Genomic DNA, 24817 nt, shown 5'->3' on the forward strand with positions numbered 1-24817 from the left:
ATCTGGATGTATGGTGCATATAAGTTTCTTACCTCTTGATGTAATTAAGTAATTATTTGTGGCAATATATGCTATAAAATAGATGCATCTTCATTGTTTTAATGATGCTCTTTTATAGTACAAAAAGTACAGTGCATTATGGTCATATGGACGACATTTTCATGTGAAATGCATCAATTCAAAGAGAGTCACGTATGATTGTGAAGTCATGGCTAACTTCACACAAGGTAGCCAAGCAAGTGCTTCAGATACCAATCTTCTCTCCTCACAGTTGGATTATTGTGGAACCATACGCGACATCTATGAAATTGGTTTCAGACGATATACTATTTTCATTCTTGATGTAAAATGGTTTAGAACTACTTACAACGGTCCCCATTCGACAGTGAGAAAAGATAGTAGCGGTCTCTTTGCAATAAACTCCACCAAACATTGGTCTGATGAAAGTGATACTTTTGTTCTTCCCGAGCACTATGAGCAGGTGCATACTAATGATTTAATTAGTCGAAGCTTTCATTTTTAAAGTCCATTGATACATGTACTTGAGCATAATTTCATATATATAATTGACAACATTTGGCACCCATCTTCAATATAGGTGGTTTTTCATCCGGATCATTCTGATCCAAGATGGTGGTATGTGATCCAAGTTGCACCACGAAGTAAGCAAATTTTTGAAGATCGAGATGTGGATATGGAGATGCCACTACCAATGCCGGATCCAATTGATGAATCTAGTGAAGAAGATGTAGATCACCATATGTGCCAAGAGAAAGATGTGCATAATGACATCACATGGGAGGAGGATGGAGATCACAATATTGAGGAAGAAGACAACAATCATCAAGAATCACCACACTTAAGCTTTATTGAAGAAGATGATCAAATACTTTCAGGTGAACGTACGATGCTAGAGCAATGGGAGCAACGATCGATTGGGCTGAGGTGGCTGCTCGCATGATATAAGTCTACTCCTACTTGTAATCTCACTTTTTAAATTGTTTTATTCTTTAAGTTCCAATCTAATTTTCAATTAATACGGTTTCACAGTTAGAGTCAAAGCTCGAGCGTCCCATCACCGAAGGCGAGTGATCACGAGGGCTAGGGTTCAGGCGCAGCTCACGAGGGTCATGGAGCAGGCCCATCTTCAATATAGGTGGTTTTTCATCCGGATCATTCTGATCCAAGATGGTGGTATGTGATCCAAGTTGCACCACGAAGTAAGCAAATTTTTGAAGATCGAGATGTGGATATGGAGATGCCACTACCAATGCCGGATCCAATTGATGAATCTAGTGAAGAAGATGTAGATCACCATATGTGCCAAGAGAAAGATGTGCATAATGACATCACATGGGAGGAGGATGGAGATCACGATATTGAGGAAGAAGACAACAATCATCAAGAATCACCACACTTAAGCTTTATTGAAGAAGATGATCAAATACTTTCAGGTGAACGTACGATGCTAGAGCAATGGGAGCAACGATCGATTGGGCTGAGGTGGCTGCTTGCATGATATAAGTCTACTCCTACTTGTAATCTCACTTTTTAAATTGTTTTATTCTTTAAGTTCCAATCTAATTTTCAATTAATACGGTTTCACAGTTAGAGTCAAAGCTCGAGCGTCCCATCACCGAAGGCGAGCGATCACGAGGGCTAGGGTTCAGGCGCAGCTCACGAGGGTCATGTGTAGAAAAGGTTGGTATTTTCATTGAAAAAGGGCCTATGCCTTGTAGTGGTTTTGATGACCTCACTGACTATCTAGAAGAGGGGGATAACTTTGCAGTTGTCATTGCCTCTGGGGAGAACGAGGAAGATGACCCATACTTTAAGTTATAGTGCACAAAACCTAAGCACAAGGTTGAGGAAGCATTTAAGGATAATTGGGGAGAAACCTGTGAGAAGTGGAATGTAGTAGTGGGAGCTTCTTGGTTTAAAAAAGATCTAAGAGAGGCTGCAATTACAAACTGCTACATAAGATTCCACAAACATGTGTGTACTCTCATCTAGTAAAAGCTATTAAGTTCCACATGCAACCTGTGCCACAATAACTAAGGGCAAGAGTGTCTTCAAATTGGATTTAGACATGCATGAACATATCTTGGGTGTCTTGGAGCAGTGGATGAGGATGACTAATATTCCAAGGAAACAATATTCCACTTATCCTAAAAAATGGAAAATGTATTTGAGACTACGCTTCTTTTAGTAAATCCCAAATTAACCACCGTACTTGTTTTTATTATATCCCAAACAACCATTGCACTGGTTTTGTTAAAATCAAATAACGAATCCACAAATCCATTCATCTTGTAATAATAGAAGCAAACCACTGCACTGGTGGCTGTTAATATCCTAGTGTGCAACCAACCACCATGCTGGCAACCACTTATCTTGCACTACAGCCATGCTGTCCTAAAATTCATTGCACAGTGCTATATTAAAATAGTCCCCTTTAGACTGGTTATCTTTAACTGTCAGATTTCAACCACTGGGATACTTAAAACATTTAAGTATTAACATGAAAAAAGTTCACAAGTACAAGAAATGCTTGTAAGATTTTTACTTTTTCAAAAATATGACGACATTTTGCAGCTCAAGAAAAGTCCGAATTTCCAACTATATTCTCAACCTCTCTATAGCAAGCATCTCATAGCTCTTTGGACCAATCTGATGAACTATCACAGACCTCATTACACACTCAGACCACGAACTTCTTGCTTACCTCTACTGACTTGTACGCCTATAGTAACTCCTGCTAGATGTAATCTTTTGGCTCATTGGATGTAATGTTTTTGGTTTCTAAGGCTCTTAGCAAATGCTGAGTTTTTATTACACCATATAACCCCTGGACTTTATAATTCAAATTTTAAGGGTTTCACCTAAACATCATCTTGGTGAGCACAAAGTAGTATAGAATAGGCTACACCAACTTTTTGAGGTGGACAAACATCAGCTTCAACTAGCTACGTCTCAATAGGTAATTCAACACTGGAAAAAATATTTTCATGACATGCATATTATCCCAAATCATCTATAGAAAGGAATATTTTTTATTTTGTATAATGCGAAGCTTGGTCCCATCAAAACTTATTTCAAGCTTGGATGGAATGGACAATATAAGATTATGATGACTTTGATAATTTGACAACAGAACACAACTATTAGATCTCTAAGGCCAAGTTATCCTAAAAGTTTTCAATGGTAGTCAAGTAAAGACATACCAAGCTTGAAGCTACCTAGTGACTGCATCTTGGTCTTCCATTCAGAAACGCCATCTTTTTTAACATTCCACGAGGCTTAGTGGCCTTGATGGTGGTCTAATTACACACATACACACACACACACACACACACACACACACATATGCATATACATATACATATATACATGTATATATATATGTATATATGTATATGTATATGCATATGTGTGTGTGTGTGTGTGTGTGCGTGTGTGTGTGTGTACATACATACATACATACATACATACATACATACACACATACACACACATATATATACATACATACATACATATATATATATATATATATACATATACATACAGACACACACACACACACACACACACACATATAAATATTTTGCATATATGTATGTATGTATGTATGTATACACACACACACATACATACATATATATATATATATGCAAAGTAGAGGTATATATGCATCACTGTGACTTCCTTTAGCTTGCATGCTACAACGGGGTGTCTTGAGGTACATAATAATTGCAATATCGAGCTGATTGATCATTAAGTACAAAACAATTATAGTTTCGAGCTGTGTTGTATACTGCATATATATACGTATATATATCTTGGGATCAACATGGGGATTACACATGCTCGATACTATAATTTTTAGTACTTAATGAATACAATAACCTCAAGACAACCCGTTGTAGCATGCAAGCTAAAGGAAGTCACTGTTATGCATATATATGTCTACTAATTTGCTTTTGTCTTCCAAATTTCATTCTACAACATCCAACCTTCTTTTTCCTTAACTACTTTCCTTTATTTCATTCTACAACCTTGGTCATCCAAGCAATGGCATCCCCTATCCTCCAAATCCTCTCAGCAATAACCCAACCCACTCCCCTTAGCTTCTGGCCCTTCCACCATAGACATTGTGCCTTTCTTTGCTTCACCTTCTTGATGAGCCTCACATCAGTCTTATTTCCACCCTCCACACCCCATGGACACTCTCGTAGAGCCTCTATAATTATGGCTGCAATACATCCACATCTCATACTCTGTAAGACTTCCATATTCCGTAGTTTGGGATTGAGTGGTGGAGGAAGTCTTATGAGCAGTTACCTCCCTAGGGGCAATAGTGTCATCTTTAATGGATACTATTTCCATCTCACATAGGAGCCCTATCGATCTATTCTTTTCTCAGGGGGGTCACTATGTATAAACTCTCTATATCACATGTGTTCAAGGCTTATTTATAAAATCGCTTATTAGTTCATTTTTCATTAATAAAATGTACCCTTTTTCTATACAAATCTGTATTTTTTTCTAAATTCATTTTAAATAATCCCTTATGTAAATTAAATTCTGTAAATTTTAGAAATTAAAAATATCCTTCTGTTGAACTCACATGATAGGGTTACATAAGATGAGTGACCCCCCCAAGATTTTTTACTGAACCATCTAGACCTATGGTGGTGTCTCTACCCGACCATGATCATTGAACCACTTACTTCCAAGAGGGTAGCTATTGATTGTTATAGGGATATTCCATCAACAAATCTTTGATCCCCAGGTTGACTTATCCTAGTCCTCATCCTTATTCTTGTCCATATCCTCCAAATTATTTTGCCATTTTTTAGTTGTTTGATATATGGGCCCACAACTCAAATAAGTTCTTTACCTCTTAACCTCAAGTTGTTGCCTATATGTTGCAAGGTTCTTGCATTTTATAGATGTGCAAACATACTCTATGCCTTTTTCTTATGATCCTGAAGTACTTTGGTGGGTAGAATCCTTGGTTGTTCTTTGTGACTACTGTCTACTTTTGTGAATTTAAGTGGTAAGTCATAGTATTGTTTGTTAAGTCAAGCATATGTGACATCACACCACCTACTAGAGTCATGCTAGGACTTCTCTTAGCTTTTGTGGGTTAAGTACTATGCTATTTTTTATTCGACCCTTGGATTGATAAGCTTATATGCCCAAATTTCATTCTATATCCCACAAATCCACTATGCTATTATATGTTTCTCATTCATACTACCTATTCGTTGCCAAAATACCAATCTACTTTGAAGTATACCAATCACTAATTCATGCCAAATAATCAATTTCTTAGCATGTGTGATGGGGTGAACACATCCTTTCAAGGCTTACATCCCATATATCTAGGTATCAAAAAGCTCTCATATATCAATCAATGTGAATATCACACAAGGAGTCATCCTTGGGAAAGCATTCTAACAATCAGAGGTAGGCATAATCGAGCGCATACAACTTAGCAAAATACATGCCTAAGGCCTTTAAAACTATGAAGACCTCTCGCTATATTAGCATTCCTAGCACAATCTCTTTCTCCCTACTCAAGGTGATCTCTTAGCTATAAGCCTTATTGGTCTAGATTATCAACAATAGCTTGTGCCCAAATTTCATTCTATATCCCACAAATCCACTTAGCTATCATATGTTTCTCATTCATACTAGCCTATTCATTGCCAAATTGCAAGTCTACTTTGAAGTATAATGCAATAAAGAATAATAAATCACAAAAAGTTTACCTAAGGCTTGACTTTATAGTATAAAAGGGGAGCACGAGCACAACTAACCACAAATTCATGCCAAATAAACAATTTCTTGGCATGCGTGATGAGGTGAACATATCCTTTTAAGGCTTACATCCCATATATCTAGCTATCAAAAAGATGTATTCTACTGTCTACATCAATCAATGTGGGCATCACAAGAGGAGTCATCCTTGAGAAATCATGCTAACAATTGGGGGTAGGCGTAATGGAGGGCATACAACTTAGCAAAACCCATGCTTAAGGCCTTTCAAACTGTAAATTAAGACCTCTAGCCACAAGCTCTTTCTCCCTACTCAAGGTCTCTTAGCTATAAACCTTCTTGGTCTAGATTGAAGATAAATTTTCATAGAATCAAGAAGCTTTTACAAAACAAACTTACCAATCCTCTTCTCTCCTCAAGTCTCGGGTACCTCGAGGTTGGCCACATAAATTTGAAAGAAAGCATTAAGTGATGATGCGAGAGACAATGAAGCTCAATTTTAAATGATATCATAATCATAAATATTTTTAATGAATGTGAGGATGTCAATTTTGGCATGGATCACATCCTGTTGATCATGAAAGCACCGCGTGTTGATGTAAAGCACCCAAAAGAACAATCCTGAGGGCTTGAAGCTGTATTGACAGCGCCCTGTCGCTCAAAAGCACCAGAGTGGGCTTGGGCTGAACCCTAGTGTTTGTAGGTTGTGACCATTGTTTTGGAAGCTGCATCGAGGTTCATGGCAGCCTCTTCTTTCAGCAGCGTCCAGTGGATATGCGGCTTGATGGCACGTGATTATGGAGCCAGTGTCGTGGACGCATACAGGGTGCGGTAGGCCTTGTGAGGGAAACAACTCGTCGTCCTGGCCGTTAGCTGGGAAGGACTGAGTAGATTCGTCGAGTGGTATCTGTGGGAGCCAATCCATGGGGCTTGCCTGAAATTTTTCGTCGATCCGTAAGGCACCTTCCACATCAAATTGAGCAGAAATTTGGGGCGCAGCATATACGTGCTCTTGTCCCGCAGTGGAAACGTATCCAGGCTGTGCAGGACATGACGTATCTGCATGATCCCAGGCTCCAGCGTCAAGCGCAGGTCCGGACGTGATCATGGAGCTAGCTTGCTCTGAGAGGCCGGTATCCCGGATGCATACAGGCTGCGGTAGGCCTTGTGAGGGAATGAGCAACCCCTCCTCCTGATCAGCTGGGAAGCACTGAGTCCATTCGTCGAGTGGTATCTGTGGGAGCCAATCCAAGGGGCGTGACTGAATCTGATCGTCCATCCCGTGTTCCAGCGGATCACCTAGGGCTCCATCCACATCAAATTGAGCGGAGATTCGGGGCGCTGCATTTACCTGATCCTGTCCTGCAGTGGAAACGTCTCCATGATCCGAGTCATCGCAGAAAACGCTTAAGAACTCCAGCCATTGACCATCGTTTTCTTGAACCCCGCCCGTCGTAGTGGTGCTGTAGGTGCTGGTGCTGCAGCTGGTGACATGCCCATGCCGATCAGGAGCAAGCGAAGGCCTACGTCGTTGATCAGTTGCCTTTGGATGTCGTGGAGGTCGAAGGTTGCCGTGCAGAGGAAACGTCTTACGGCAAGATTTGCAGTCGAACATGGGCTGGAGGCGGGGCAGGCGCGAGGAGGATTTTCGCCTGATATTGGCGTTGTTGAAATAGTGAAACCGGGTGGGAGCTGCGTGGCATCTGGGGCAGACAGGGGAGGGACGGAGGCTACGGTAGTAGCGTTTGAGGGCCTCAAGGAGTGGGGGAGGCAACAAGGAGACGGATGAGACAGGGAGGATTTGGGTCTCGACAATGCTGGAGAGCAAGGTCTCATCGACGTAGTCGGGCTGCATGGCTGCGGCAACGGCGGCTGGAAGGGGAAAGGGATCAAATAGGGTGGCTGCAGCTGGCTCAAGAGCGAAAGGGAAGAAGGGGGGGCTGCATGGCTGCGTACTGAGGGAGATCAGAGAGGAAGGGGTCGCGAGGGGTGATGAGGTGAAGGTGATGGAAATGCAGTGAAAGGCGTTTCCGTGAGAACGAAGCCAACAAGAGAGGGATTTAGGGCTCAAGGCCTCAATCCTTTTGTCGCTTCACACCACACTTATTTAGCACACATTATGAAGCAACGAGCATACTCACATTCCCTAATTGAGAAAAGAGGTGACCTTGGGTCTACAGAATTTGCCCGACGGATGCTCTTTGGAATTTTTGATTCATCACTTCTCATCAACCAAGCCTATAGGAACCTCTTTCTCAAGCATTCGAAGTAGAGTCATGCAACCAGCACTGATTCGTCACAATTGACCTCCTTCCGAATAACATGTTCTTTTGACAGTGGTTGACATGTAAAATGAGGTAATTTGAAATTAAAAGATATTGGGAATCGCAAAGTGATCAACCCCTAGGGCTTCACGTGTATGTAGTACTATCACATGAGTGAATAGAGGATGAATTTCCTTTTGTTTTAATAGATGAATTTCCTTTTGTTTTAGTAAATGAATTTCTTATTGAGGAGTCTTGGCTTACATGCAAAACATAGGTTACAACCTTACACATCGTTTCACCTCTTTTTGAAAGGCTAGGGCTCCCAAGATTGGGTTTGGATCACAGGCGAATTCAGTGTTCAGAAGATTGCCACATCAATGAACTTACCTTTGGGACACATTTCAGATTGCCCGACATCAAATTAGAAATCGGTGACTACCGACCTACTATAGAAATTCTTAGCAATGAGTAAGGAGCCATTGGAGAAGGCAAACATAAAATCACCCATGACTTTTGTACAAAAATATAACACGATTTCTTATTGAGGAGTCTTGGCTTACATGCAAATCATAGGTTACAACCTTGCATCGTTTCACCTCTTTTTCAAAGGCTAGGGCTCCCAAGATTGGGTCTGGATCACAGGCGAATTCAGTGTTCAAAAGATTGCCACATCAATGAACTTACCTTTTGGACACATTTCAGAGTGCCCGACATCAACCGAAATCGATGACTACCGACCTACTATAGAAATTCTTAGCAATAAGTAAGGAGCCATTGGAGAAGGCAAACATAAAATCACCCATGACTTTTGTACAAAAATATAACACTATTTCTTATTGAGGATCTCGTAGGAGAAAAACATGATTATCTCAGAGCAGACAGAATTCCTAGAGATTTTGAATGGAGGACTGTATGGCCAGAGTCACACCAATAAAAGTCAGGGTGAATCTAAGCATTGAAGAGGTCAATCAATCAATAGAGCTGACTCATTATGACAAAAAGATAACTCAGCTCGTTATGTCAATTGATAGAGTCAACCCATTATTATGACAAATGTTCTGGAGTCTACTAGCTCTTGCGAGTAGTTGTGCTTGCCTCAATATTGCATTCACTACTAGAGTCCTCTATCAATTTGCACCTAGAGCAAGGGTGATGGGAAGGCACAACATTGTGTGCTTTGCTATCTGAAGGGTACCACAAGGTATGCAGTAACCTACCAAAGTGAAATCAACTTCCATGGGTATTGTGATTTGGATTGGTTTAGATATATGGACATTATGATCCATTTTGGGTACTACATCACATTTATCTCATGGATTAGCAAGAAGCATTAATGGAAAATGGCCCTATGATTGATGAAAGTGGAGCTTTGATAACTATGTATGGTGTCTTGTGAGTATTAATATCCTCTTAATATCTCACCAATATTCTTAAGGACTTCTAAAGTTAAAGGCCTATTGCTACAATCATAGTTGCATGGTGATCCCAAGGAGATCCCATGGAATTTGTAATTCCATATCAGGACAAAAGACATCGAGTTCCATTATATATTCATCAAGGAGATGATGAAGGATAAGTTGATCGTGTTGATCTATTTCCCATTGAAGGAAAATTCTAATAGCTTTTTCACCACTTGGCACTATCCTTAGCACAAAACAAGCATATCATGGGATTCTTGAACATAGGCCACATTGGGTCAATAGAGTGTTAGATATTATTGTCTCAAATGTATTTAGATTTCACATGCGTGAACAAGTTGTACAAGTATCATTACTTTGGAAAGTGTATTTGTGCATACATTAGAAGCTTGGGAAGTGTGAGAATGTCACACATGTAGCACAACTAGTTAATGCTAACTTAGTTAGTGTGGAATTTCCATGTAGCATAGCTAGTTCAGGCTAACTTAGTTAGTGTGGGATTTCCATGCCTTTGGATTTATTTATCTCGAATTTTGCATTACAAGTGCCTTTGAAGGCTTACAAAGATCTACACTAAGCCTTATACACTCCATAAGGTAACAACCTTATAGAATATTAATGTTTCGAGTGACAGTCAACATACTTATTCCTTTCATGCAGGTTCTATGTTCTTATCCTCTACGATCATGTATGGATGACAATTTTTATGGGTTTTGGCCTTGTCACGTTGCTATAAAATGGTGGTATTGTATTCATAGATGCAATTACGCTATACTTGAGCACATTATCATGTTATGCAATATAGTTTAGTTGTGTACTTGCACTCTAATAATAACGTTGGCACTTTGAAAGCTTGTGTAGGATCAAATTCCAATTCTTTAATGAATCTACCCATCGGGTATTCTACGTGTTAAAGTTCAAATAGGAACCTTTACCAAGGTTAGAGAGTATTTACAATAAGGGTGCATTTATACCATTGGGGATGTGTAGGAGTGAGGGCCTTCTTTGTTCTAAACTTCCAAAGGTACCCATTGATCTTCCATATTGGAGGGTTCTTATATTGCACATATCTTGCTAGGAATAAAGAACAAACAGATACACCATTATACAATTTGGATCAACCTCTTACGTATATCTTGCTGAATGAGGAGTCTCTCTTTATCTCTTCTTATTTGGGGGGTCCAGTATCCCTCAAACATTGATCCTATACATTTAAATCTAATCATAATGGGAGATCATGAATTGAAAATGATAAAAGTTAATAGTTTGTTGTTGTTGACTAATTTTAAGATGGCCCATCTGAACGTTCTTCATTTCTTCCTCATATAAAGATCTGGTAGGATAGAAACATTATTATCTCAGAGTAGAAAGAATTCCTAGAGGTACTGAAGTGATTTTGAATGGAGGATTGTAAGGCCACAGTCACACTAGTGAAAGTGACGGTGAATCTATGAAGAGGTCAATCTATCGATAGAGTATATCCATTCTGACAACAACTTGACTAAACTCATTATGTCAATTGAAAGATTCAACCCATTATTATGGTTGTTGGCTCTTTCCCATGGCTTCCATAGGAAGAGCAGGGGGTATTCTCAGTATGCAAGGTTCCAAGGCTTTTTGTCACCTACAGGTATATCGATATTGTCATTTGTAATATAAGTGTAGCTTAGGACCTCGGGTCATATTATGGTGAGATACATAGGCTTGAGTCTGCTAAGCAAACATAATGCCTGCATGTGTGAAAGGAACATGTGCATCATCATGATTGGGGTAATGAAGGCTTTCATCTTCATTGGGGGTTGAAGGGTTCAGGAGGAGTTTTAAGGGTTAGAGGGAGGTTCAGGGTTCAAAAGGAGGTTCCAAGGTTTAGAAGGAGTTCCAAAGTTCAAAAGGGGCTTAAAGGTTAGAAGGAGGATCAAAGCTTTAGGGTAGAATACATGGCAGAGAAATTGTCTCCCTCATAGATCATGGAGGTCAAGAGTTGAGGTACTAATGGTTCGGGGGAGCATAGGAGTTGGAGAGGAAGAAGGTGTAAGAGCATGGGGGAGGAGGAGAGAGAGAAGAAGGGAGGAGGAGAGGGAGGAGAAGTGAGGAGGAGGGAGGAGGAGAGTTGGAGGACGAGAGGGGGAGAGGAGGAGTTGGTAGGAGGAGAGGGAGAGGAGGGGTTGCAGGGTTGGAGGAGAGGGGAGGAGAAGTTGTAAGGTTAGGACATACTTTTGGACGTGGAGTGAAAGCATGGGCATGCGGAAACAATTGCTTGGAATACCAAAGTGGAGCAATTGCTTGGACAATTTCTTGGAAAGCCCCAAAGAGTGTGGGCTTCATTCCATTATGAGGTATTTATACAAGTTGGAGAGATTCTCTCTCTACATGCAGGAATTGTAAGACATTCTCTCTCTACATGTAGAACTTGCATGTAGAAGCTGCATGTAGGAGTCCAATGTTGCATGTAGGAGTTGCATGTTGCTTGTAGAAACTGCATGTAGGATTACATGTAGAACATGCATGTAGGAGTTGCATGTTGTATGTAGGAACTGCATGTAGGACTTGCATGTAGAACATGCATGTTGGATTCCTAAGACTAGAGATTATTCCTAGCCTTATGCAAGTACAAGCAGAGCTTTGCTGCTACTCTACATACACATTCTGTGCTACCTAAGTCTATGTTGGCATAGAGACAACAATGACAAATGTTTTGGAGTCTACTATATCTTGCAAATACTTGTGCTTGCCTCAATATTGCATTCACTACTAGAGTCCTCTATCAATTTGCACCTAGATCTAACACAAGTGCTATTTCTGCTAGTGGGGAGAGATGCTAAGAATAGCAATGTGCCTTGCCACCGTACGGGCCCAAGAGTCCTTGGTTGTAGAGAGAGAGAGAGAGTGCTAAAAAGGAACAGGGTTGGCCCTCCCTTCAAAAGGTGACTTGTATAAAAGGCCACATGGTTGACTTTGGTTGTCATTGTTGTTTGCACCAAGTTGAATACAAGCACCCCCTTTTCTTTCAAGAGAGTGTTTTGTGTGTTCCCTTGTTTCCTTCACAGTGCCTTTGTGATTGTCACTCTATCCCCCTTTACTGCCATAGTGCCTTTGCGGTTGTCACTCTATCCCCCTTCCCTTCCTCCTCCTTCCTCCTCCTTCCTTCTCCCTTCCTTCTCCCTCTCCCCTTCCCTCTTTCTCTTCCCTCTCTCTTGCGTGAAACCACATTGCCGAGAGGCCGCTTGTGTGACACTTGCAAATGACTCGTGCTATGCATTGCTCCCACAAGGAGTAGCTAGGAGTGGAGACTCCATCGGCATATCTTCAACATCCCCACGGCACATGAGTCACCACCAAGACCCGCCACATTTTGGCACCGCTGTCAAGGAAAAAAGGTACACTTTTGCATTTGCACTTGTCTTCCTTCGATATATTCCCATTGCACAAGTCTTCAAGCTTACCTTGGAGCTTATTAGTGGAGTTGTAGGAGAGAAGAGAGTTGGAAAGTGAGACATAGGACAACAAACTATTTTTTCTTGTAGGAAAGCCATTTGTGAGCATCAAAAGCTTGTCTTTCAATGCTTTGTGGTATTTCAAGTTGATAGAAACCTAGTGGGCTTGATTGCTAAGGTGTTTTTGAGGTCCAAACACCTCAAAAAACAATAAAAATAAGGATGCTTGCCAAGTTTTGAAGTATTTTTATATCTTAGAACTCACCTTTTCTGAAATTTTGCATTTTGGGTTTCAAAAAGTGGTTTGTTTTCAAGTTTCTTTCATTGAGTAGGTAGATTAAGTATGTAGCATGCCCCCATCACAAAAGATCATGAACAAAAACTGCAAAATCTTCAAAAATCATCAAAACTCAATTGGCGACATTGTGCGGGACTATCCTATCGAGTCGGCGTTGTAGCCCTATCGCACTAACCAAATATCACGCTGAGTGGCATGTTACCCATATTTTGTCGGTCAACCTGCATTGACCCGATGCCCCGCTGACCTAACCTCTGACCATGGTCTACCTCACTACTCTGATATAATTGGTGTAATAGTTACTTTCGTGCTCATGTGACAGCCGTTGATCAGTGCTGTAGAGTTACCACATCGACTATTGCTATATTATACTACTCCGCTTCCGGTGCAATAAACCCACCCCCACACCTGTGGTCATAATCGTTCCCCCTAATCATCGTGTTACTCCTATCATGCCACCCATCACTGTTTTGATCCTACCGTCTGGTGTTTTACTCTTAAACCGTTTGCTATATTCTACTACTCCGCCGCTGGTGCAGTAAACCCACCCCCACTTCAAAAAAAGTTATCCTCCCAAAAGCAACGTGGATCCTCTCCATGAGAGAGGAGGCAGTGGTCAAGGTGGACATTGCCTCTTTTCAAACACCCACAAGGTACATGCGTTGCTTGAAAGGAGCATTTTCAAAGGACAATAAGCTTAGTGGCCTCAAGTCCCATGATTGGCATAAGGTCTTATAGGTATCCTAAGTTGTAGGATTAGTGTACCGATAATCGTGATGTGTTAGTGTAATTATGATTATGTAATATTATTAACATGACTTCTTTGTTGCTTTGATAGTTCATCCTCCAAATTACAATAAACGGGTCCTTACAAGAAGATGTTAGAAATGCTATATTCAAGATTAGTGGTATTGTGAGTTATGCTTGCTATCAAATCACATTGATTGCATTTTCTTCAATTTAATCTAAATAATCCGTAGACTGATTATGAATATATCTTACATGGGCATGTGAAATAGGTGGATATCTCAAAAAGAGATCTCCATATTGAGCATCGGGTATTGGAAGCTGAATTGTTGGCATATGATAACAAAGTTTGGGAACTGCATGATATGAATTTATTAGCACCATTTGCACTGATATGTGACTTTTCCTGGCCGATCTAGTCGAATCACCTAAAGCATTGAAAATGGAAGCAAAAAGGCAAGCGTAGAGCTTCAATATTAGCATCATGCATAACCACCCCCTTTCTAACTTCTGCCCAATGTCAGCATTTGCTACAGGTAGATGTTGTTCCCTCGTGGGTGTTTTTGGGAGGTGTAAGAGTAGATGTTTGGAGGAAAAGGTGGATTGCAAAAGCACAGCCATTATGATATGACCATGGGATTTGGTATATGTTGCACAATTTACTAGCATTCTTTCCAAATAGGCCATTGAAAGCCGCCTTCAACTCCTTCCTTTTATTTGTTAATGCATGTATGATGTATTTTTATTTATTGATGCATTTTAGCACACGTAATACAAGAAAAGGAAGTTACTAATTATCTTGATTTCTTGATTTATGAAGGCTAGTGATATGGTTATATTCTACAAGGCTTCTCTCATGAGAGAGCTAGTCTTATTAGCTATGAAGAATTTGGAGAAGAACCCCCTTGCTGTTTTGTTACCTCAACCATCACCATGAGTAATGTCATATGGAGAATTCATGCTACAGTCCCTAGAGATGCTACCCTCTAGAGCGTATGGATCTTGAGCTAGAGGGAGAGTAGTAGGATGCATCAGATATACGAGGGGATGGGGATACGCATCATACTATTCACCTAGAGACCACTATTCTAGTAAGATGATTGAATGGCAACCCCCTATAGAGTTCAGTACATTTGGATAGCTCGAAATCCTAGGTACAACCATCAAAGATCTTGAGATGGGGTAAGACCATGTCATACACTGATACAACGAACAAGAATCTTCCTGTACGACATATGCTCTATGATGACAAAGATTGATTGATGATAGGTATGTGATGTTCGATTGAGGAGTATCGTGCTCTTGCCACATAACATGAAAATTTTGTTGAGTAAAGAAAAGAAATCTAGCATCTTGAAACATGCATTGTTTGATAACTCTCTACTTGAAATGTTTTCAATTAAAAACTTTTTATAGGCTTTCTCTATCACCACAAGATAGATAATGTGATTGAACCTATAAAAGATATTAACATTGCTTGGCAATTCTCCGGTAATTTAGCATCTTTACTTTACAAACCTGGGACAATATTTAGAGATGGGTCATAGATTATGTGTTAGTGTAAAAATAGTACTTTTATTGAATTCATTAAAATGGAATGGAGACATGTATGTACCATTGACAATGAAATTGTGATTGAGAAAACATTAAAGGAATATATGAGGAAGGGATTAGGACACATCCCTAGAAAACAGTTGAGCATTGATGGGACACTAAATGTGTTATATATGATCTAGAACCTGATCACACTAAATCACGAGTTGTTGGAAATAATGAACCCAATGGAGAGGGAATTTGGACTATTTTGTAGTAAATATTTGGAAAAATTACTGGAGAAAAAGAAACTCTACATTTTAGCAAGTAGGGATCCCTTAAAGACACCGTCTATAATGAAGGAAGTGAGAAGACTAACAAGAACCCTCCTTATTACCTCTATAGATAAGTCAGCTTCGACTCCAGGATATATTTGTAAGAAGTTCATTTACGACCAAGTAGTATTAAGGGTATCCAGTAGGGACTTCACGAGAGTGGATAACCCGGACATCTTAAATCGACTGGTCAAAGATATTCAAAACTTTAATTTGAATATTACTCTAGAATCTCAATGTGCTTTGCCATATCTAATGCTACTTTCAAAGCTCACAGAAACACTTTCAAATGGATTACTGATGCACACCTTTGTATATTCTCGGAATTGGCATCATTGATTACTTTTGCATTACAAGCATGCTTGGATCCCATCATGAATTCATCTAGGGATCTCCAAGAGCAAATTGAATTTGAGGCCAACATTATAGTGAGTGCATTTTGGATAGTCAGTTCCATATACGAGGTAAAATTGAATTTACCACAAAATATCCAATCGGTCTTCACTGCCTCATGGAGTGCTACAAGAAGAAAAAATATGATATCCTGGTTGGAACATGAATCTATTATGATCAATATGTGACTCTTGGAAAACATGCACTTGAGATTAGTAGAGCAAGTTTATAAACAAATCTCAGGCATACCCATGGGATTTTCCTGCTCACCCTTATGGTGTAATCTATCTTTACATTAGTTTGAGCTTAACTTCTTTAAGAAATTGTGGAGGAATAAGGATTGGGAGAGATTATCCCAATTCAAACACCCATTTAGATATATGGATCATATATTGTTAATCAATGTGGACTCCCCAAAGGAGTTTTTCAAAATACAAGAGAATGATGAGATAGACCCATTATGGATTTACCCCCTCCAATTCTTAGAGATAAAAGACACTACTGTGGATGTACAAATTGGAGAGGATCGTAGTGCTAGAGGAGTAAGATCCAATTTTTTGAGCATGACCATTACTGTTGCCAATAAAAGCAATGGAATCATAGTGACGAAGAAATATGATAAAACTAAGTATCTGGACCTACCCTATATGTAAATTCACACTACTACACACGGATCCTATTGCGACGTTTACGTACTGACGTTTAGCGCCCGCTTAGCGTTAATCATCGGTATGAAAAGCAAGTTTCATAAAGCATCGCTATATAGCAACTCTTGCTAAAAGTCGCTATATAGAGACTATTATAAAGATCGCTATATAGCGACTTTTAAGTGTCGCTATATACGACACTGATATACTATTTTATAGCGACGTTTTCCAGAGAAGTTTATTTTTCCATATAGGCCTTAAAAGTTAGTTTTTTCCAATGACAAATTTTTTGAAATTTCCATACATGTTTGATCTCATAGTGAATAAAAAAATGAGAGCATGTACATCAAGCCTTTGAAGCTCATGTATTCATGTCCAAGTTTGAGATGAGAAAAATTCAATTAAGAGCATTTACATCAATTGTTTCATCTTGAGCCAAGTCTAAGGTGCCAAAAAATTCTATCTCCAACTCTATACCGAGTTGATCTCCTACATCGTCATCCTACTCTAGCATCGTACGTTCACCTAAAAGTATTTGATCATCTTCTTCAATGAAGTGTGATGATTCTTGATGATCATTGTCTTCTTCCTCAATATCGTGATCTCCATCTTCATCCTGTGTGATGTCATTATGTGCATCTTCCTCTTGGCTCATATGGTGATCTACATCTTCTTCACTAGATTCATCAATTGGATCTGGCATTGGTAGTGGCATCTCCATATCCACATCTCGATCTTCAAAAATTTGCTTACTTCGTGGTGCAACTTGGATCACGTACCACCATCTTGGATCAGAACGATTCGGATGAAAAACCACCTATATTGAAGATGGGTGCCAAATGTCATCAATTATATATATGAAATTATGCTCAAGTACATGTATCAATGGACTTTGAAAACGAAAGCTTCGATTAATTAAATCATTAGTATGCACATGCTCACAGTGCTCGGGAAGAGTAAAAGTATCACTTTCATCGGTCCAATGTTTGGTGGAGTCTATTGCAAAGAGATCGCTACTATCTTTTCTCACTGTTGCATGGGGACTGTTGTAAATAGTTCTAAACCATTTTACATCAAGAATGAAAATACTAAATCATTTAAAATCAACTTCATAGATGTCACCTATGGTTCCACACAATAATCCAACTCTGAGGAGGGAAGATTGGTATCTGAAGCACTTGCTCGGCTATCTTGTGTGAAGTTAGCCATGACTCCACAATCATACGTGACTCTCTTTGAATCGATGTGTTCCATGCAAAAATGTCGTCCATATGACCATAATGCACTGTACTTTTTGTACTGTAAAAGAGCATCATTAAAACAATGAAGATGCATTTATTTTATAGCATATATTGCCACAAATAATTACTTAATTATGTCAAGAGGTAAGAAACTTACATGCACCATACATCCAAATGATAACTCTCGCTCGCCCTCGTTTATTGTCTCTCCATCACATTCGGCTTTACATCACTACTACACACGCATCCTATTGCGACGTTTACGTACCGACGATTAGCGCCCGCTTAGCGTTAATCGTCGGTATAAAAATCGGGTGTCGTAAATCGTCGCAATATAGCGACTTTTAATAAGCGTCGCTATATAGCGACGTTAGTAATGGTCGCTATATAGCGACTTTAAAAGGTCGCTATATAGCGACTTTAGTAAAAGTCGCTATATAGCGACTTTTAAAAGTCGCTATATAGCGACACTGAGACTATATTATAGCGACGTTTTACAGAGAGGTTTTTTTTTTTTTTTTAGCCTTAAAATTTATTTTCTTCCAATGACAAAATTTTTTAAATTTTCATACATGTTTGAGCTCATAGAGAAATAAAAAATGAGAGCATGTACATCAAGCCTTTGAAGCTCATATATTCATGTCCAAGTTGGAGATGAGAAAAATCAAATTAAATAAGAGCATTTACATCAACTGTTTCATCTTGAGCCAAGTCTAAGGCGCCAAGCAAGTCTATCTCCAACTCTATACCGAGTTGATCTCCTATATCATCATCGTACTCTAGCATCGTACGTTCACCTAAAAGTATTTGATCATCTTCTTCAATTAAGCTTAAGTGTGGTGATCGATCTTGACGATTGTTGTCTTCCTCGTCAATATCGTGATCTCCATCCTCCTCCCGTGCGATGTCATTATGCGCATCTTCCTCTTGCCTCATATGGTGATCTACATCTTCTTCGCTAGATTCATCAATTGGATCCGGATTTGGTAGTGGCATCTCCATATCCACATCTCGATCTTCAAAAATCTGCTTACTTCGTGGTGCAACTTGGATCACGTACCACCATCTTGGATCAGAACGATCCGGATGAAAAACCACCTATATTGAAGATGAAAAATCACGTGCCAAATGTCGTCAATTATATATATATCAATGGACTTAAAAAACGAAAGCTTCGACTAATTAAATCATTAGTATGCACCTGCTCACAGTGCTCGGGAAGAACAAAAGTATCACTTTCATCGGTCCAATGTTTGGTGGAGTCTATTGCAGGGGACCGTTGTAAGTAGTTCTAAACCATTTTACATCAAGAATGAAAATAGTAAATCGTCTGAAATCAATTTCATAGATGTCGCGTATGGTTCCACAATAATCCAACTGTGAGGAGAGAAGATTGGTATCCGAAGCACTTGCTCGGCTATCTTGTGTGAAGTTAGCCATGACTCCACAATCATACGTGACTCTCTTTGAATCGATGCGTTCTATGCGAAAATGTCGTCCATATGACCATAATGCACTGTACTTTTTGTACTGTAAAAGAGCATCATTAAAACAATGAAGATGCACCTATTTTATAGCATATATTGCCACAAATAATTACTTAATTACATCAAGAGATAAGAAACTTACATGCACCATACATCCAGATGATAACTCCCGCTCGCGCTCGTTTATTGTCTCTCCATCACGTTCGGCTTTACGTATAGCTAGTTGTAGCCAATCAAGTGACATGTGAGTAGGGAGAAGAGCCAGATCTCGTGGATATGGTTGTGATCACCTGTACATTACTCTGAATCTCGTCCTTGCATTTATTCTTTCTGCTTTGGCCACTTCATATCTCTCAATCCACTTCTGCATCTCAGGGCTATTGAGGATACAAAACTTATTGAATTTCTCCATTTGCTCTTCGCTCATCTTTCTTTCAATCCCTTTTCCTTGGGGGACCTCGCCAATGATGCGATCATCATCCTTGTTGTGCCAAGCTTGCGGCATATCAGGATCCGTGGATGCAAGAAACTCTGTGATATATACTAATGACTCTTGCTCTTTGTCTTACAAACCCCTTTAAAGTTTTCATAAACCGCTCGAGAAAAAACATCCATCGATTATGAACGGTACCTGCTATAGCCACCTCATCAACTATGTGCACAAGCAAGTGGACTTGAGTTGTCATAATGCTTGAGGGAAAGTGCTTCTCAAGCAAGCATACGGCTTCGATGGATTCCACCCTAGCCTTCTCGATGCTCGATATAGAGATCTCTTTTTGAGATATCCACCTATTTCACATGTCCATGCATATGTAAGATATTTGAGATATCCACCTATTTCACATGTCCATGAAGAAAATAGATAATGCGAATTGATAGTAAGCATACCTCACAATACCACAGATCTTGAATATAGCATTTCTAACATCTTCTTGTAAGCACCCTTTTATTGTAATTGGAAGGATGAACTATCAAAGCAACAATGAAATCATGTCAACAATATAACATAATAATAATTACGCTAATGCATCACTATTATCGGTACACTAATTCTACTTAGAATACCTGTAAGACCTTGTGCCAATCATGGGACTTGAGGCCACTAAGCTTATTGTCCTTTGAAAATGCTCCTTTCAAGCAACGCATGTACCCTGTCGGTGTTTGAAAAGAGGCAATGTCTGCCTTGATCGCTGCCTCCTCCCTCGTAGAGAGGATCCACGTTGCTTTCGGGAGGACAACTTTTCCTGAAGCATGCACTTGGGGCCACAAACGAGACATCCTATTCATAGCACGCAAGTCTTCTCGCACTCCTCTCGAGTCCTTGGAACCAACCAAGTGTGCCCAAATGGTAGCCCCCACATTCTTAAAGATATGCATTGGATCCAAGAGATGATTGATTTGTAACTGACCCCAATAAGGAAGCTCGTGAAAGATCGATAGCCTCTTCATACCAGGAGGAGGTTCCTCTCCATTCTCCCTCCAAGCTTGAATCCAATCACTTGCTTTTAAATATGATGGTGGTGGATCAAGCTGACCTCCACGTGCGAGATGGTCGAGCGGAAGGTATCGAGCATGACCTTCATAAACATTTTTCCTCATGTGTTTGGAGTAGCGTGCAAGCGATTTCAGAGCGGGTCCACAAACAGGACAAGCATGGTACCCACTTGTAGCAAGCCCTGCACGCGTGCATGAATATGTTAGTACAAGACATGCGTGCAAAAGAGAGTAAAAAAAGCATAATCCCTCATTGTACATGTAAAGACATAACCACGTACCTGCGCACTCTCCATATCCTGGGTAGTCATGCATGGTCCACATCAAGATACCCCTGATGGAAATATCATTGGTATGCCTAGGAGCTCTAGAAATATCAAAGACCTGCACTCCTCTCCATAATATCTGTAACTCCTCTATCAAAGGTGCCATGTACACGTCCATGTTTCTTGCCTTGTACTTTCCTGGCACAAGTAGTGCAAGCATGAGGTGTCCCTTTTTTATTGTTAGCCATGGTGGGATATTGTAATTCACCACGACTATGGGCCATGTCGACCAAGATGTCGAGCGTAACCCGAAAGGATTCACGCCGTCCATGGCTAGCCCAAGATGTAAGTTGCGTGGCTCTCTCGCAAAGTCCGGCCACTGATTATCTATGTGCTTCCAAGCCGCACAATCTGCGGGAATCCTCAATGTGTGATCAGTGGACCGATGAGATGCATGCCATGTCATCAACTCCGCTATGGATTTGCATCGAAACATGTGTTGTATTCTTGCAATGATGGGAAAGTGTCTTAAGACCTTTACCGGTATCCTCTCACCCTGCAAGTCATCTCTATATCGTTGTTCCCCACACTTTGGACAACTAGCCAAATCTCCATGCTCACGACGAAAGAGAATACAATCATTACGGCAAGCATGGATGGTATCATAATCCATACCCACCATTGTTAGCATCTTTTTCGCTTCATCTCTTGATGCGGGCATGGTATTTGGTGCAGGCAACATCTTTTGGAGCAACCTATGACAAAGACACTATCCAAATGATGATTCTCAAAACAAACAATATCCAAATAATGAGTCAATCAAATTAATGCAAGGGCTAACCTCATTAAGGCCGAGACACTTGTATCCGACCACCCACACTGTACTTGTAGATTCAAGATTGAGAGACAAGCACGTAGTTTAGACATCCTGGCACCCTCGTACAATTGTGTTGATTGCAACTCTCGCATTTTCACCTCAGACTCTGACATCACGTGTACGTGGGATGTAGTGCCCCTAAAAATGGAATCCATCATGTCGACCATACCCTCGTCGTCATCTGGGAGACTATAGTCTTGTTGAAAGTGAGAAGGTATATGTGTACCCTCGTCACCCTCGTCATCCTGTCATAAGCTCATTCGTGTAAATAGAAGATCTTCTAATTCCGGGTATACAATAAGATTGCGAACTTAAATAGCTTTGACTTACCGATGATCCATCAACATGTGCAACACCAACGGGGGGTACTGGTTCCGGCTCCTCCCCATACATCCGCAAGTGGCGCATGATAATACGACGTTGATGTCGTACTTCTCGCTTGCAATGAGTGCAATGACAATATAACCTCTCCGTAAGCCACTTCGTGCTCCCGGGCGTTGGCGCATCATCGGATGAGCTTCCACTCGTCCCTTCCATCTACACTTATAAAACCAAAACATAAGCATGAAGAGGAGATGTACACAATTATGAGCATAGCATGTTTAATTTGAGCTTCTCTTGAGGCTATATAAAAAGAATGACATCGCTATATAGTAAGGATTGAAACAAAAAATCCTATATAGTAAGGCTATGTAGTAAGAGGAGATATTGACAATTATAGGCATAGCATGTTTGAGTCACAAGAGGCCTCATTAAAAAACAAACAGTAAGCGTCGCTATATAGCGACGCTCTGTTGCGTCGCTATATAGCGACGATTTTAATTAAAAGCGTCGCTATATAGCGACGTTTTCAATTAAAAACGTCGCTATATAGCGACGAATAAGCGTCGCTATATAGCGACGCTGTGGGTTAAAACCCGAAACGGCGAAACCCGCGGCGTTTTGCTCAAAGCTTTCCTAATCTCTAAACTAAGCTCTCCAAAATCTCCTCCCACCTATTTTCACTGACCTCCCATCTATTCCAAGCAACCTCCTACCCTATTTCCCACTCCTCACCCTCCTCCTACCTCTTGTGCACCCTCTCTCTCCTTTTTCCCTCTTTGGTTTCCAGAAAGAAAGTTCTTCAAAAGGTGAGTTTTTTTCAACAATGTAGGTTGTTTGTTTGTTAGCTTTGGTTTTGTGAGTGTTTCTACTTGTATTGCTAAAGTTTTAAACTAGTTTTCATGCTTGATTAGAAAGGATTCAAACAAAAAACGAAATTTCAAGAAAGAAAGAAAGAAACTCACCTCTTCTTTCTGTATTTCTCTTCCTTCTCTTCCTTCTCTTCTCCTCAATCTCCTCCTTTCCTTGTCTCCTCAATCTTCTCTTTCCTTGTCTCCTTTCAAGAAGTTGCTTTTGTGATCTCCTCTTTCCACTAACATCTTATTTGAAAAAATGGGTTGTTTTCTCTCTTTTGTAGGGCCAGTCCACTACACCGAGCGGGACATAGTCTCTCTTTTGTGGGCCCAGTCCACTACACCGAGCGGGACATACTTTTACAGGTAAGTGCTTCCTCTTCTTTCCATTTAAGCTTTTTGTTATTTGCATTTGCCTGCAGCTAGCGCCTTAAGCGCTAGCTGCAGTGATGGGCGTAGGAACCCTCTCTTCCCCCTTCTCTTTTTCTCATTTTCCCCCTTCTCTTTTTTTCCTCTTCTCTTATTCTCTCTTTCCCCCTCTCTCTTTTCCCTTCTCTCTTTCCTTTCCCCCTTATTCTCTATTTCCGCATCCCTCTTATTCTCTTATGCTTATGCTTCTCTCATTCCGCATAAGCTCCTCCTCTATTTCCGCATGAGCATAAGCATGAGCTTATGCTTATGCTTATGCATAAGCATAAGCATAAGCTCATGCTTATGCTCATTCATGAGCATGAGCTTATGCGTAAGTTTCCGCAAGAGCTTATGCGGAAATAGAGAATGAGAGAAGCATACGCTTCTCTCATTCTCTTTTTCCGCATAAGCTCCTTCTCTCATTCCGCATAAGCTCCTTCTCTATTTCCGCATGAGCATAAGCATGAGCTTATGCTTATGCTTATGCTTATGCTTATGCATAAGCATAAGCATAAGCTCATGCTTATGCTCATTCATCCGCAAGAGCTTATGCGTAAGTTTCCGCAAGAGCTTATCCGCAAGTTTCCGCAAGTGCTCCTTCAATTTTTCCGCATAAGCTCCTCCTCTATTTCCGCATGAGCATAAGCATGAGCTTATGCTCATTCATGAGCATGAGCTTATGTGTAAGTTTCCGCAAGAGCTTATGCGGAAATAGAGAATGAGAGAAGCATATGCTTCTCTCATTCTCTTTTTCCGCATAAGCTCCTTCTCTCATTCCGCGTAAGCTCCTTCTCTATTTCCGCATGAGCATAAGCATGAGCTTATGCTTATGCTTATGCTTATGCTTATGCATAAGCATAAGCATAAGCTCATGCTTATGCTCATTCTTCCGCATGAGCTTATGCGTGAGTTTCCGCAAGAGCTTATGCGGAAATAGAGAATGAGAGAAGCATATGCTTCTCTCATTCTCTTTTTCCGCATAAGCTCCTTCTCTCATTCCACATAAG

The sequence above is a fragment of the Dipteris shenzhenensis genome, chromosome 18 (assembly GCF_047967505.1).
Source record: "Dipteris shenzhenensis isolate YYH24624 ecotype China chromosome 18, Dip_SZ_1.0, whole genome shotgun sequence".
NCBI classification, from domain to species: domain Eukaryota; kingdom Viridiplantae; phylum Streptophyta; class Polypodiopsida; order Gleicheniales; family Dipteridaceae; genus Dipteris; species Dipteris shenzhenensis.